The sequence below is a fragment of the Gallus gallus genome, chromosome 9, assembly GCF_016699485.2.
Source record: "Gallus gallus isolate bGalGal1 chromosome 9, bGalGal1.mat.broiler.GRCg7b, whole genome shotgun sequence".
Taxonomy (NCBI): domain Eukaryota; kingdom Metazoa; phylum Chordata; class Aves; order Galliformes; family Phasianidae; genus Gallus; species Gallus gallus.
In genome coordinates, this window is record NC_052540.1 from 6,483,877 (window position 1) to 6,499,696 (window position 15,820).

The 15,820-nt window shown below is 39.2% G+C and overlaps 1 protein-coding gene across 4 annotated transcripts in view; it reads left to right on the forward strand.

Moving 5' to 3' along the window:
• Positions 1-15,820, forward strand: part of PXYLP1 (2-phosphoxylose phosphatase 1) — a 100,463-nt gene that overhangs the window by 31,465 nt on the left and 53,178 nt on the right. The window contains exon 1 of one of the 4 annotated variants that reach the window (XM_015277038.4): positions 11,398-11,487. The exons of 2 other annotated variants lie outside the window; for them this stretch is intronic. The gene's annotated coding sequence lies outside the window, so the exon portion shown is untranslated. Of the gene's footprint in view, positions 1-11,397; positions 11,488-15,820 lie in introns of those variants that run through there. One more of the 4 variants, XM_040705800.1, reaches the window with a different exon arrangement.

Sequence of the window (15,820 nt, forward strand, 5' to 3'; positions counted from 1 at the left end):
GCATGTATACAAACAAAGCAGGCTGTCAGGAGAGCAGATTTACAAGTTGGAAAGCATTTTGCAGAACACTGACAAAAAAGTGGCAGAAAAATCCTTCTTCTCTTTCTACAGGCAGTAGCACATGACCCCCAAAGCAGGCGATTTCCTCGGAGTGCCTCATGCTGGCCACAAATAGGAGCCATTTGCATCAGACCTGGCTGTGCCTGGTTATCTCCCAGATGCTCACGTCAGTATGAAAACACTAGAGCACCTCAAAGGGAGTCCTAGCTACTATCTGCTCACTTGCTAGGGAAGGGCAGTTGTCCACTATTATTGTCCATACAGATGATATTCTTTAGGTTTGGTTCAAGCTATATGAGGCATTTTTGATAACTTGGAAAGGGAACAGGAAGGAGGCTATACCAGGAGAGTACAAAGACAGCAATTGAACTTAACATTTGGTGCTTTCAGAAGAAGTGACTGACATAGGCATTTTAAAATTCCAAGCCTGTGAACAAATCTTGTTTGTTCTTTGTTAGAAATGTCTGATAATCTGCAGTTTTAAGGTTATCACTGTGTGTGGATCGAGCTACAAATGCCTGTCTCTTCCTTCCTGTTTACTGAAAGACTTGTTTCTGTACAATTACAGTCCTTGCACTTTCTTTCTTTATTTCTCCTACCTCCTGCCTCACAAAAGAATGCAGAATCCCTGCTGAAATTAAAAGTTATACAGAAGCAGTACACGTTTCTAGTTGTGCTGTTACGTGTATTGTGTTGTGGAACACAAGAGCATTAAGGTAATGCAACTAGAGTCTATGCTTGCTGTGTAGCAAAATGTAGAACAGATTAGGCAGGCAGTCTTGTATGGACTGAGCCTCAAAAACACATCTTCACAGTCGTTATTTTTATAGAATAAGTAAAATCAAGACAGTTTGGGGATACAAAACTAAATAACTGCATCTGGCAATGATGAGAATGGTATGTGAGAGGGTCTGAAAGAAAGTCTGAGTTTGGTCATACTCTTTACTGCTTTCATTCTGTTGCTATTTTGGAAATTGAAGCACAGTTGTGCTTTGTGCTTGCTTACCAACTCAGGTCTAGCTGGGAAAATGCTATCAGTGCTTCCAAGAATTAAGGGTAAAGTTTCTTTTGATATACAATCTTTTTGTGGAGCATTGAAATACTCTTGGAGTTATTTTCTGCTTTTCAAGTGAATTATGCAAGAATTCTGACATCCTTTTGAAGTATTCCTCAGGAAATGTGACATTTCAAATCTATGTTACCTGAACCTTGATCACATCTTGTCTGCTATCAGAATATATGACCCCAAAGTGCTTCTTTGTGAATTAGGCACTTTTCATACATTTTAACCTCCTTGGAGAAAATTATGCAGGCCTTTGTGTTGCCTGCATGAGTTATCTTTTATTCATTAGAATCCTAAATGTTATTGAAATGTATTCTTAATTATTCCCTGCTGAAAACAGTAGTGTTCCTGAACAAGTATTTTGCATTTATGTCCTGCTGCTAACACAGTTAATAATGCATATAATAATAAGAACTACAATAATATAGTAAGAAACTATCAGTGCAGAGCAATAGAACTTATTAATAGGGTTCAATTTAAGAAAACTTTTATTTCTGGCTTTTGCAGACTACAAACAACTTGTCTGAATATTTCAAGCATGCAGAATCTTTGCTGTAGGTCTATAGCATAGAAATAACAGCACTGCTGAAAGAGAAGCTAGAAAGGCATCACCTGCTATCCATGTATTCATACCCTCTGAAATAATTTACTGTAGTGGTACTTCACTTAGTGGAACAGAGATATTGCCAAAAAAATTCAAATACTATCTTTGGGCATATTTCTGGAATGAAAGGCCTTTTATTCAACCCCTTAAAATTATATTTTTATTTCGAAGTTTTCTCTGTCTTCTTTATCCATTGCTCTCCCTCTGTACACACACATTTTTCATTTCCTTTTCCCTGTGTGGGAAATGAAAAAGTTTCTAGAAACTCAAAAGCTGGTTCTGAAAAACTGTGCGATATTTGAGGTTTCTCTCTAGTAGATCAAGAAACTTCAGAAATGTCACTAAAAATTACAGCTTTTTGTGCAGTAGTATTTCCTGTGCAGCTGCATCATACCCCCGTGGCTCAGCACAGAGTGCTTGTGATTTGCCAGCATGTCCAGATCTTTTTCATTAGTCATTTTCAGCTGGATGTATGTCCTTAAATACGTTGCTTTGCATGACGTGCAATTAAACATCACCCAGTTTCTGTGCTGTTGCTCCAAAGGTCTTTCATTTCATTCAGTGATTTTTAGGTCTCTCTGATTATTAGTAACAGTAATACAAAATAAATTCGTAAATCAGTGTCACATGAAGGAAACCAAAAGACAAAAAGTAAGAAGTAAAACTGAAAGCAGAGAATATTATACTATTGTGGACACTTAAGGAATATTTCAGTTATTTTCACAGACAATTAACTGGCTGATGCTGAAATTTTCTTGCCAGAATAACAAAAGAAATAACATTGTTTTTTTAACTGCATTTTAATATAAGCATTATTGGATTTTGAACTTCTGTTCTGTCACTAGTTTTGACAAAATAAAAAAACAATTATTAGAGCAATATTTGAAATGCCTTTATGTTAAAAGTCTGTATTGCACCAGACAAAGTAATGTCTTGAAAGATGTTTGAAAATTGCATGAACAAAGACTGAGTTCAGCTCTTTTCTTATAATACCCTTTGACTTAAAGAAGAAGTCAATACATAGTATTTCTGCTCTTTATTCATTCACCAGATACCTGAAAACAAAACTCTGCAAGAGGACGTAGGTATGGGGAGTTTACTAACCTCATAGATTCTAGATTGACTTAAAAATGTCTCAGCTTTGCATATAACCTGGACCTGAAGAGAAACATATGATGAGAACTGAAAATAACTAGAGGCGAGGCTGAGATAATAAATGTAGTCTTCTGTAACACTGTTTTTTTGGAGAGACAATCTGTAGGACAGCTGTAGTTGGTCCTATAATAACAATGATAGGCTGAGGAAAGGCAGGGGAATCATCAGAACCTTCATATTTGTTGGACTGAAGTCTGACTTTTTCTTCCATTTTGCTTAGGATTTGTTAGAAGGAAGAGGATTTGTTAGAGGGAAGAGACTGGTTTACACTAAACTGTGCAACTTTAAACCCACTTTGCCAGACCTCTGTTCTGGCCTTTATGTGCTGCTGCCAATTAACACATAGCAAAGTCTTCCAGGGGATAAGATTAAACATACCACAAATCTTCATTTCTAATCAAAGCTCCATGGGAACACCCCTGGGATCCCTGCTACTTTGCTGCCGTCAAAATTGCCTGGGATCATTTGCTATCCTTTTGTGAATTATGGAGGCACCAGTATGACAGATACAACACGGAGGATTCTGCTTTTCATCTTTCGGGCATTCATTGCAAAGAATAGCGCTGTTTTCCTTCAGTCCTCAAAGTCACTCCTCCTTTTGTTCAGAACTAAAATGTGTAGCTTCAAAACCAGAGAGGAAAACTGTCATTTTGCATTCATCAACAGTAGGAAAACAAGATATTGCTTGTCTTTTTTAAAAAGCTTATTTGTCTAAGCATCCAGGGTGTTAAATTAGCTTTCTCATCTCTATGTGGTTTAACACCCTGCCCATCTATTGGCTGAGAACAAAAAAGGCCTTAACACAGCATTGCCTGCTGTGACAAGTGGTGTAGATTTTAGAACATCTTGAGAGCCAGTACTACAAGGACTGAAGTCCATTAAACCCTACACTGACTGGACTATGAACTGCACATTTATAATAAGAGTAAGTAATTATGCACATGAGAGAGGGGGAAAAATATGCCCAAGATCACCGATGCTAGATTTTTACAGAGAGGATCTCTTTGTAAAAATCTTTTATTGATTCTGCTACTTAGTTACCATGCTCAATCAGCCATTAGAAGGCTGAAGGCTACTGCATTTAATCAACAAATTATTCACTGTAGGAGTTTGAAGGCTTACTAAAAGTCTACAATTAAATATTTTCCCCTCTGCAGGAGGTTTCTAATTTGCTAGAATAGAATAATCCATAAGAAAACTTACTTTCAATGTATTATAAATAGTGTCTCTAAATGTTAGAAATAGCACCCTTGGAGAAACACAGGTTGTCCTCTAATCTGTTAAAAACAAGCATTTACTCCTCAATAAACAAATGAATACAAACAGTACAGTCTCACTTTATTCACAGAAATTTTAACCCACTAACCTGACTGAGACCTATACAGTGGTTTTACTCTCTTTAAGTACAGGCAGCCAGAAAAAAAAAAAAAAGCAAGAACATGTATACCACATCCTGAGTAGACTTGGTTTTAGTTCTCCGTTTTACCCCCCTGAAGGGTCATAAAGCCTTAAAAGGATTTACCTGAATAACCTGACATAGTCAGCTTGTCTGTTTGCAACTGTTCCATTGGGATACCCCAGCTCATCTTCATAATTCCCATTTGGCTTGGTTTTGCTTGTCATGCATGGAGGTGTAGTAAATTTGACGCCAGAGTAGCTGAGAGCAGAAGTGAGAAGGCAGCTGCCTTTGTACCTGTGCCAATTTAGAGGAAATTTGTTTTGTAAATAATCTTTAAACACATATCTATCATTAGCAGCAGATCAATGGATAAAATGTATTAGATATAAGAACGCTTTCCTCATTCAAAACTTGTACTTGCCTGTGGGATGTATTCATTTCTGTCTGACTTCTGAAAAGGGCTAATTCTTTTCCCCTTAGTCATGCTGATGTAAACCTGAAAGAAATCCTGAGGTCACTGGAGAGAAGGCAGAGTCCTCTTTGTGTATCAGAAATTAGCCTACAAATTAAGCACAACCAATATATGCTACTTTAGAAGCTCTGAGAATCTGCTAATGTCTGAGACTACTACTGTCATTGCATACAGGAAAAAAAAAATCTCTTAAATGCTGTTTCAATTTCAGATTCAATTTTAGAACGTCAGTTTCTGACAAAAAAAAAAAGACAAATTTCAGTGGCAAGCTTCTGGAGAGGAATATCAAACTGTTGGAAATGAGGAAGGGTAATGAAAGTCTCAAAATAGAAAACTATTTACTTGAAGGCTGTCAGAAAAACAGCCCCCTGCTTTCCTGCAGCTGTGGCTCTGAGAGCTCACTTCAATGACTGTCAGTGAGAGAGGCAAGTCACTCTTTTTTCTCTGCACTTGAGCTACACAATACGTATAAATGTTTGGTGCTGGGATACAGATCTGAACTCCAATTCTCCCATAGCACAGATGTAGAGGGGAGGTTCCAAATCAGGAGATGTTTGTAGACCTTTGAACTAGTGACAGACTGAGAATAACATGGTCTGCCTGTCTGTCTGGTTAGTAAGCTCCATGGCATGCATTCCGTAGAGTGCTATACATACATAAACAGTTTGATGGATCCCTCGGGCCCTGATCCCTAGGCAGGACCTGTGATCTTCAGGTATGACTCCTAATTCACATTTAGGGGGGCTGGCAGCTTTTTCTGGATAGCAGCAGTAACATTATTCCTGTCTCTCCCGTGTCTGAAAATGAAGCTATTAAGACTGCTGCACCTGGGTCACTCTTCATCTGGGGCTGTGGGATTAATCAGTTTGTTACTGACAGCTCCATTCACATGAATGTTTGCTTTCAGACACATACTTGAGAAAATAAGCATTTGGGCCATTGCTTGGTTGATTCTTTTCATTACGAGCAATGTGATGCTCATGCATACAATTTGTGTTATTTGGCTATTCTCTGTGGTGACTATTATCAAATGGTCTTTTTTTATCATCACACGGCACACAAGTCATTTGTCTGTCTTGTATTCCTAATTCAAACCTTCCCGTATTTTCTTGATCTTGTCCTGTCCTTGAGACATGCCAGCTAGCTCTATGCAAAAACTAACAAGACAAAGAAGGCACAGTGTTTCTGAAAATATATGAGTTCCCAGAATGACAATGACAAATGTTTTGTACTGGCAGGCGCTCTTCATGAACGCTAAATGCTGACATTCTCTGTATTCATGCTAGATACTGTTGATCTGTAGGACCACCATTTGGCCTGTTACTAGTTCTTCTAACCTAAAAAAAGGTGCTGTCTTTAACATATTAAAAATAAAAGTACTATTATTATTTTTTACTTTATAGGCAATAAAGGCCTGTTTTTAGCATCTATCATTTTACAGAGCAGTTCAAAATGTATATCTTTCTTTCAAGCATTCCTCAGACACACTGAAGTAGATTTTGCTGCCACTCCATTACATATATTGGATCCTCAGCTGAGGGAAGACATTATTCTCCTGATACACTACAGCATTTCAGCATAATATTCTGACCCTTTATGTTTGCCACTCTTCACACATATCTGAACTGATGGTGGAAATCTCGTAACAGGTGATTGTTGAGAGCCAGCAATGCTATCTGTAGAATATTAAAAGAACTGATGAATACACAACCCAAATCACAGAGAAAGGTACCATTGTCATGGCCATGGACAAGAAATATTGCCCGAGGTTCATATGGGAAGGAAGCATGGTGTTAGAGCCCTGAGAGCACTGGCAGATCTTAATGGTCCTGACCAGCCTCACCTCGTGCACCCACCCAAGTCCATGCCTATGGGCTGAGGAGCCTGTTCCACCTAAGTTTGGGGCCTTTGGTACTAGTGTCAACTCTATTGCTCTCTGTAGGAAGGAGGTTGTACTGCTCTCTAGTTTAACTATAGCTCTCTCTCTGTATTACTGCAGAGCTTACCTGATTGTCTGGCTTCACTTCTATCTTTTTTGTTGTGAACCTGTCAATCTGACCTGTGGATTTACTTTTTAGCTTAACCAGGGACCTATGTCTTCACTATGAACTCACCTGAGAATTTGGGCTTTTAAGCAAAGCTGGCCCCAATTCCTAAATTTGTGCTTCTTCCTTTGCTCAAGTAATGTGGCTGTTACTGTTCTCTGCCCCATGGGGAGCAGAAAATCCTTCCTCCTCCCCTGCAGAATGCAGCTGTAGTTTAGAGGCAGTATGAATGGGATGTGCACCAAATACAACTGTCAATGCCAAAGGTACTTGTCTCTAGGATTTTAAAAGTATACAGTAAGTAGTTCTATTTATATGGCTTGAAATCTTCAGTAACTCTACAGAAGACTGTTCATAGGAAGTGCAACTGAATTGTATTTTCATAGGTAAGAAGGGGAGTGTTTAAAAAGGAGTGTGGAAGCAACTTTAAGGTTGGGGAGAAAGGACATTTAAAGAGTGTGAGGCTGTAGTAATGTGTTACTAATCATTAGCAAAACATAAACAGCAGGAAACTGTAAACACTTCTCCAAATTAGGACTCTAGGACCTACCAAGGCTCTTAGATATTTTAGAAAAAAAGAAAGAAAGAAAGAAAAAAAACCAACCTGCTCTGCCTAAGGGTTTACTAGCCACGGCTGGGGCTAGTATTCTTTTTCTGTTAGGAAAAAGAATGTTAGAAATGGACTTAGGAATCCATGCTGCGGACAGGGCCCTGCTTGAAAGTTCACAGATGTTCTGAGCTGCTTAAGTAGGTGTATCATCTCAATAATTAAATAAGCTTATTATGATCTACATATTATTTGCTAGAATTCAATGCACCTATGTTCATGCTTAGTTTCAGCTGTTATTTATTTCACAATTAGAAATAAAAATGTATTGATGGGTCTGGCTTAGTATGTTACTATTCTTACCTTGGAGCAATTGTATTTGTTCATTCTGGAACCTCATCTGATACAGTAGTATGTGCATGTATTTGTGTGGGAGAAGCCTTGTGCTGATTCACAATATATCAGTCAGTGTTAATTTTAAGCTGTAAAGATTAAATGTTTGGGAAGGTAGGTCTTGCAGTACCATTTACTTGAACTAGGACAGGTGCAAGCTATACACATCTTTCTTGCATTCTTAGCCAATTGATATGTTCACAGAAATATGCAGCTAAAATATTCAATTTCAGAATTATTTGGTTCATATTTCAAGTAAATGTCTTAATAATCTTATTTGAATATTGTTTATAATACACCCGTCCCTATTCTCTGAATTTACATATTTATTCCCTCCTGATGGAGCAGTGTCTCAGTATCCCAATGTTGCTGTACCAATGTTACTGATCTTATGCTAAGGAGGCTGGCATGTATCGTTAGGTATGAAATTTTTTCCTCTATAGTGACAAAGAGTATGGTATGAATAATATTTGTACGTCATCTTGAGCTTGTATGTGTGTGTCAAGTATTCCATGGCATTCCCTATTTTCAGATTTCTGTAGAAATAAACAGTAACGTGGGAAATAGGTATTTCCTATTTGGCATCCTTGGTTTAGGTTTTAATAGAAGGACAATGACTTGGAAGGAACAGGCCATCCCTCTTCACATCTGGATGGGGCCCCTCATAAGCAGGTTTGAAGCATATGAATGAATGGGTAAGAGGGAAGTCAGTAATGATAATTTCAGTGCTGAGGACATTTTTTCTTTTCTTTTTTTTTCCCTGGGTAGACTTCACTAATTAGACTTTTAAAAAATTGGCAATTTTCCTGACAACTAAATACAGCAAAGAAATAATACAATGTGCTTAAAATTCACCTAGCTTAATGGACCAATTCTTTAGTTCTGCCTACCCGAAGGGTCAGAAATCTTCTCCAGCAAGGTGTCTGGGAATTTCTCAGGTACAGGGAACCATTCGGATATGTAAAAACCAGTTTTGATGGCATCTGGTCTCACTGTATCCCGCAACAGAAGGCTAAAGGCTGTCACTGAATAACTTCACTGCCTACCACTTTGGCAAATCAAGGCCTAAAATCACATCTTGCAGAAAGAATATTTATGAACGGGGAAACTCTCCTGCCAATGTGTAAGGGCAATTTCCTATATGTCGCACCCCCACCCTTTCCTCCCATCTCCATGTAAACAGCGTAGCAATGTGGCCACCCTGGTTGCCTAGGAAGCCAGTTGCTGCTCCTAATGGATCCGATTAAAATTCCAATCCAGATTCTAGTCAGGTTTGTGAGACCCTGGGAATGGAGCTCTTGAAGTGGTGCGTACTTTCCACTTTTTTTTTTCTTTCCCCATCCCTCTCTTCAGCTCCCCTGGACTGAGAGAGGGCAGCTGTGACACTTGGCTAGACAAAGCAGCTGGACTTGGTTACCCTCAGAGCCAATTAAGTGCTGTCAGAATGGCTTGCCTTATTCCAGGGAGACAGAGGGAGCTATTTGGTATCAGAAATAACACTAGAGAGTAGTTGTGTACACATGCAGTTATTTTAAAGGTTGTTTTTGCGGCTTTTGCTCTATCTATGCACCTGCTGCCTTTTTGTGAGGCATTTGTGCTTTCATCTGAGCTGTCTGAAATGCAAATAAAAGAACGATAGATTTTCAGACAATCCGAGAGACCTGTGTTCTGGAGGAGTTTTCTAAACCCTTTGTAGGCTTTCTTTTTAGAAGCTAATCTTGGTGGAAAATTACTACATGGGGCTTTAAATAGGTGAGATAATAAGCTAGCCAAATAGCACGGGTAGAGTGGCAAAGGTGTGTACTGCCTCCAAGTCCGCTTCAATCTCATAGCTCTACACTGCTGGCTACTGTTCGGCAAAGCAGTGCAGGGTGATTTAAAGACAAATTTCCATAACATTTAATTTTGGATTAAGGCTGCTTTTCACGAAGTTGTTGTGAAGTCTCATTGTATGTGCTATTCAAACTTAAGATAGGTGTTCAGAATAACACCCAGGTAGAAATCACTTAAAAGAAAAACTCTTTATCATTGTAATCGATACTTATTAAATGTTATTATTAAAAATCTTAGGTGGTGACAAAAAACAGAGTTTGATTCACTTGTTTTTGCTCTCCCATGAGTGTAGGGTCTTATTTAAAATTACTTTGAAATGCATTATGAACAGGAGCTGTTTGATCTGAACTCACGTATAACGTGTCATAAGATATGATGCAAAACAAACAAAAAAACCCTATCACCCAAAAAGTCAGTTTAGCATCATTTTTTAGTGGCATTGAACAAAATGGGATATATGGTTCTCATACTGTGTCTTGTGCTTACATGCCCACGCTGAAGCAATTTGGCTACAAAGATGATAGCTGAGCTTCTTTATTGTGAAAACAAGTGGATAGTTCTTGGGGAGCAATCACAGTGCATGATAAGAGTATTTTCTTAACGTACTCAGTCTATTTGTATTCACATTCTTCCAGGAGTGTGGTCCCATGCAGACTTCCTCTTTTAAAAACTTCAGCCCCAAGTAGAACTTGTGGTTTTGCTGCTTGCAGTAATTTTTCGATAAAGAAATAATTACTTTTTTTCTTCAAAACATGACACCTTGTTTTCATATCTAAAAAAAGTGCAATTGGGGTGTCATGTGCAATATTGCTTCTCCTTGAAACATATCCCCACAAATGCTCAGAACTATCTCAGTTAGGTAGCTGATTGCATTGTTGTTGAAAGCCTGGATTATTGCGCCTCCGTTATTCTGATATGCCCTGACAAACTTCTTGTGTCCACACAGGGGTCCTGCTGGGTTAAGATGTGCTGTAGTGAGATGCCTATATTTTAATCCCACGATTGATATGTGCCCAGCTGTGTGACACTGGGGCTTAGAAAAGGAAGAAAGTAATGGGTCAAACTAACGGTTCAAGATGCCCTGAGGTCCTAAGCTATTTTTGAAAATACTGCGACTAAGTCCAGTCAGTCATTTACGTATATGTTTATACTCCCAGACATTAGAGCCGTGTGTGAGCAACAGAATTCTGTTCACTCTAAAAAATAACAGTAATAAATGCTTTCTTTATTATGCTATCTGGAAGAACGGAAAATATTTGCAAATACAGCTGGATAAGGCATCTTCTGCTGTGTCTGCTTAACACCACTGAGGAACAGGTTAGAATCTGTAATTATTATTTGGGATTTAATCAACCAGTAATGAGTAGAAGAAAAAATAATAAAATACATGGTATTTTCCTAGTATATACTTTAATTTCTGATTGCTTAATTAGTGCTGGAACTGATGAGGCTGAGTGTGATGATATTATCAGGAAGTTAAGCCCAAGAGGAAAAGATGAAAACATAACATCTAACATGAGCATGACATACTACAATGAGCATGTTTGAGAGACAAACTGAATGACTCTCTGCGGAGAAAATTTACATGTTGTAAAACTGTATTTGCAGATATGTAGAAGAATAAGTTAACAGGCAGCCCCCAAAGAAAACAGAAGCTGCTCTAGTGCAATAGAACAGTGAGTGTATGGTAATTGCTGAGTCACAGCCTGAAACACAGATTGAGCACCTGGGGAAAGGATCCAGTCAGCCCTGGGAGCACAGGTGAAGGCAATTCAGCTGTGTGACCAGAAGGGGTGGAGCCTGGCTGCACCTCTCCTAGACCTCATTTAAGGGCTGACTGCCACTGTGGAAGGATTTCTGGTTGGAGATCCCTCCCTTGTGGAGCTTTTCCTGCAAGCCTACATCTTCAGAGATGGGTGAGCACCTTTTCCTTGTAACATCTTTCCTTTGTGCTAGTCCCTTTGTTACTATATCTCCTGTATCGCTATTCCATCACGTTGATCTTTCTGTTTGTTATAAACAGTTACAGAAATGTCAGTGAGTTGCTTTTGCACCATACCCAGACCAATGATTTTGACATTACTGAAAGACTCCTAAAGATATGATGAGACTCACGCTGAAGAAATGTAATGCTTAACACTAAATAGCATTCTAGAAGGTTATAGGAATTTAATGTTAAAATATACATGAGTCATCAAGGCATTCCAAACTGTAAAATCCAAGATAACTTTGTTCAGGCATTGGATAGATATGTCGTGTAACACTTGGAATGGGGCAGAAACATGCACAAACAAATGGAAAGAAATTACATCAGTTTTCAGATATGTGGTGGCAAAAAAGCAGGCATAAATGTTTTCAAACATCTTCCTTCCAGAACTGTCAGCAGTTTCTTAATATACTTAAAAGTAGTAGGCATGAGACACAAAGCATGTCAGTCTGTAATTAGCAAGCTGAAATTATGCTTGCTAATGAGCAGGGTACTGTCAGACATGACCTTTTGCTAGATGGAGAATAAGGACTCTAAAGCATTCAGGAATGTAGCTGAGAAATGCAGCCAGTCAGGATTCAGGCTGCCGAAACTTTTGTGTTTGTTCTTTTTTGTAGGGTTTTATTTTGCTTATTGTTTTTTTTTTTTTCTTGTAAGTATGGAACCTCAAACTAGTGGAGAGCAGAAGTAGCACCAGGATTAAAATACCTATTCAAATATAACTTCAGATAAAATACTCTCTTGCAGATCAAATGTACAATAGCTTAGAAGTGTTAGAAACCCTCCTTTATTAGCAAAGCTGACAGGAAACTTGTCAAGAGCCATGGCACACCTCTCTCTTCTCAATCTCTTGCGCTGATATGAGACTAAAACTTAAGTTTTAGCACACTTAATGTGGTAGATACTACCAGCTGAATTTTGTTATACCAGACTTGTGAGTAAAGCTCCAGAAGATGCAACATTATGGTAGGAAGTGCAGAGGACACAAGTTGGATTCCTAATACCATTTCATGAACTTTCAAAGTGATAGCACACCAACAGTATTTAGATAGGGAGAATGGGGGTGTCTGTAGTAGGGAGGAATCTGGTTCCAAGAAGGAATGGAAGCTTTGCTGTGAACTTTGTAAATACCCAGATAATATTAACGAATGAGTATTAACTTTGTGGTGGATAGATGAGAAATGCAAAGGACTGAATCGGGAAGAAATGATAAATGGTTAGAAACTACAAACTGCAAAGCTCATAGTACAGTTAGACTTCAAGTATTTTGCTCTGAAACTATTGTTAGTAGAACAGGCAGTGTTAGCATGTGAAAGAGACAGTTTTTCCTCCATTTCATTCCTTTATTAGTTAGTTTACCTGGTTTCTTTATTAGAAGTAAGCACTGGGTATTTGCAAGCTCCATCTCAGAGTTCTTGCTAATTGTCACCAAAAGGCACACACAGACTTAAAATGAGTGGCACACAAAAAGAAACTTTGGGACAAGTACAGTTCCTTGAGTGATTTCTAACAACAAGCCAACTCCTTGTTCATGATTTTAGTTGGATCGGTGTCATGAGTAAGTCTTTTCTCATTAAACTTTGTTATTGAATTTGCACTGTTCTTTGCATCATTCAAGGAAAGCTAAAACCCTAATCTTGGATATGAAGTATATAAAAAGAACACACAGTTATGGTAAAATTATTCAGAAATGAATACCAGTTATGTTGACGCTTTCTTCTTTAAATAGCATGAAATTCAACATTGCACTTTAAAAATGTTACTCATTTATATACTGCTAAGAATCAAATACACTGTGGCCATTCCATATTAATACACTCAAATGTTCTCTACAGGGACACCGTTCCTAGGGAGAGCAAAGATGAAGCTTGTAGAGGCCAGATTTCTGGCTGTGGTGCAGCCATTAGCTTTCTCTTCATCTATTCTTTTGGATACCCACTGAAAGTTAGCATTGCAACAGAAGGCCCACCAGTGTAGGAATCCTTACTTATATCCCCTTCTGAAGCCCTCCCTAAAATGCAAAAGAGATTTTTCAACAGAGTTAACAAGAAGCTGTTTCTTCTTGGGAAAAGGCCAGTAACACCTGTCATCAGTATAAATCTGGAGGGCTGGAAAAAGTTCTTTTTCTTTTTCCTATCAGTTTCCCTTTTAATTTCTGTCTGCGTTGTTTAATTCTTTATAAGCAATGCCTTCTTCACAATTAGATTGGTATCTGTGAAAAAGGGGTCTGTTTCCTATGCCTGTTTCTAGCCCTTATCTTTGGTGGTAACTGGGACAAAGAGGAGCTCAAGCAGTAGAGAATAAGGGAATACAGCCTGTAGGCAAATACAACAGTTGGAATATACTCGATTCCGCTTTATTTTTAGGACAATAAGAATCAGAATCTTCTAAGTAAACCATAACATTAGTGCTACCTCCCTTGGATGATGGGGCCACATTTCATAGTCAGTTATCCTTTGAATTTGGACTGTCAATTTACCTCTTGGGATAGAAGTCAGAGGACTGCTGCCATGTTCTGACCACAGGCAGTTGGGGATTGTCTGTCTCAGCATCAGCTTGTGGGTGTTATCTAGCTCAGTGTGTGTCCAGCTGCAGTTTGGTCAACGCACCAAAATATTTGTTAATTCATAGTTAATTCACTGAACCATAAAGGTACCTTAAAAAGATATTGCCAGAGAAGCAAATTCTGATGATGTGAAATAGTATGTATGCTATTTGGAGATTTATGGATTTATACAGGAGAAAGTCGGTCTGGATGACCAGAATATCGAGTGAAGTGATGTGGAGGCACTGCGTATCACTCCAAGTCTGCTCCAAAGATAGCAGCTGCAGTTGCTCTGTCCTCTGTGTATTCAGTTTCTCCTCTGATTTCATCCTCATAAAACCCAAGAGTCTGGTGTTCTGCAGAGATATTTTCAAGATGTTAACAGCTTTTGAGTTCATATAGTCTTTTACGTGATGGGTATAAAAAATGACCATCTCTAGCAGAGTTTATTTCTTTTGTGCAACCAGACAACTCTATTTTAGACTGCAATTTAAAAGCATTCTATGAAGGAAGTTAAATCCTTTTGTTGCAAGGAAAACAGATTAGCAGTTCCCAAATTCTAAATCCTATGCGAACTGTAATTTGTTATGATTGAAGTGGAAATGTAATTGTACAGGCAAGCATTGGCTGCCATGAGAAATCATTGTTTCCATATGGAGATGGTTTTTCAGAAAAGCATGCGTTCTGCTTTCTGTGTCGGGAAAGGCCGGAGTTCTTTGTGTGTCTGTTGGCATTTTGCAATCCTGTGGTGCCCTGAAGTGGGCCAGTGAACAGCAGTCAGAAGTGCCACTGTTCTGCATCTACAGCCCCTGAATTTCTCTTCTACTCTTCCATAAAACATTCTTTTTTTTTTTTTTTTTTGATGGTTGGCATTAATTCTCTAAAAAGAAAAAAAGTCATGATGATAGATGAGCTCTAATCGGATGTGCTGCTGCTAGCTGGGAGGAACAGCAGCTTCTGTGTGTGCTGTGCTGCTGTTAGCTGGCAGAGGTTCCGCTGTGCTGTTCTGCAACTCTGGATGTAGTTTTTAGAGAGCAGCAGTAGGGAAAGGCTCCAGGCTCGTGGCTGCTCAGCTGCAGGGCAGCTTCCACATTGCTGTGCGGTCTGTCAGTCAGAAGTACTCAAATTTGCATTGCTTTTCCCAGAAGGTGAAAGACGAAGAATCTCAGGGCACGTCCGGCTGAAATCCTATCAGCCTGGCCAGCTGTACAGCATGCCCAGTCTCTTAGCTAGGTGCGGTGACTCTGTGGTTGTGCAGTGTCAAAGCACACTTGGCTTCCTGCCTCCATGTGCAGGGCAATGACTGCAGGTCGCTGTGACCCTGTGTGGCACCAGGCTGGTGTGTGACCTGCCCTTGGCGTTGCCTCCTGACCGTGGCCAAAACAGTGGTGACAGGCTGCTGGCACTGCTGTGAGCTGCCTGGCACTGAGTCTGCTCGCATGGGTTTGGCATAAACATGTCTAAATGGGGGCAATTTGGCACTCCTCCAGTCTGTAGTAGTAGTTACAGTATCTATCTGAGGGATAGATGAAAAATTGAGGTTGAAGCACGGTCTGTCTGTAGGATGAAAGCAGCACCCCTGGAGTTGGCTTCTGTGAGGGGAAGGAGCGATGAGCTGGGAACTGTCTTTGTTTGCAGTGAATCCTGGCAGACCACTGGGGTTATGAAATGGCTTCACTTGCATTAACAGAACTGGGGGATGTACTGAAATTCAAGG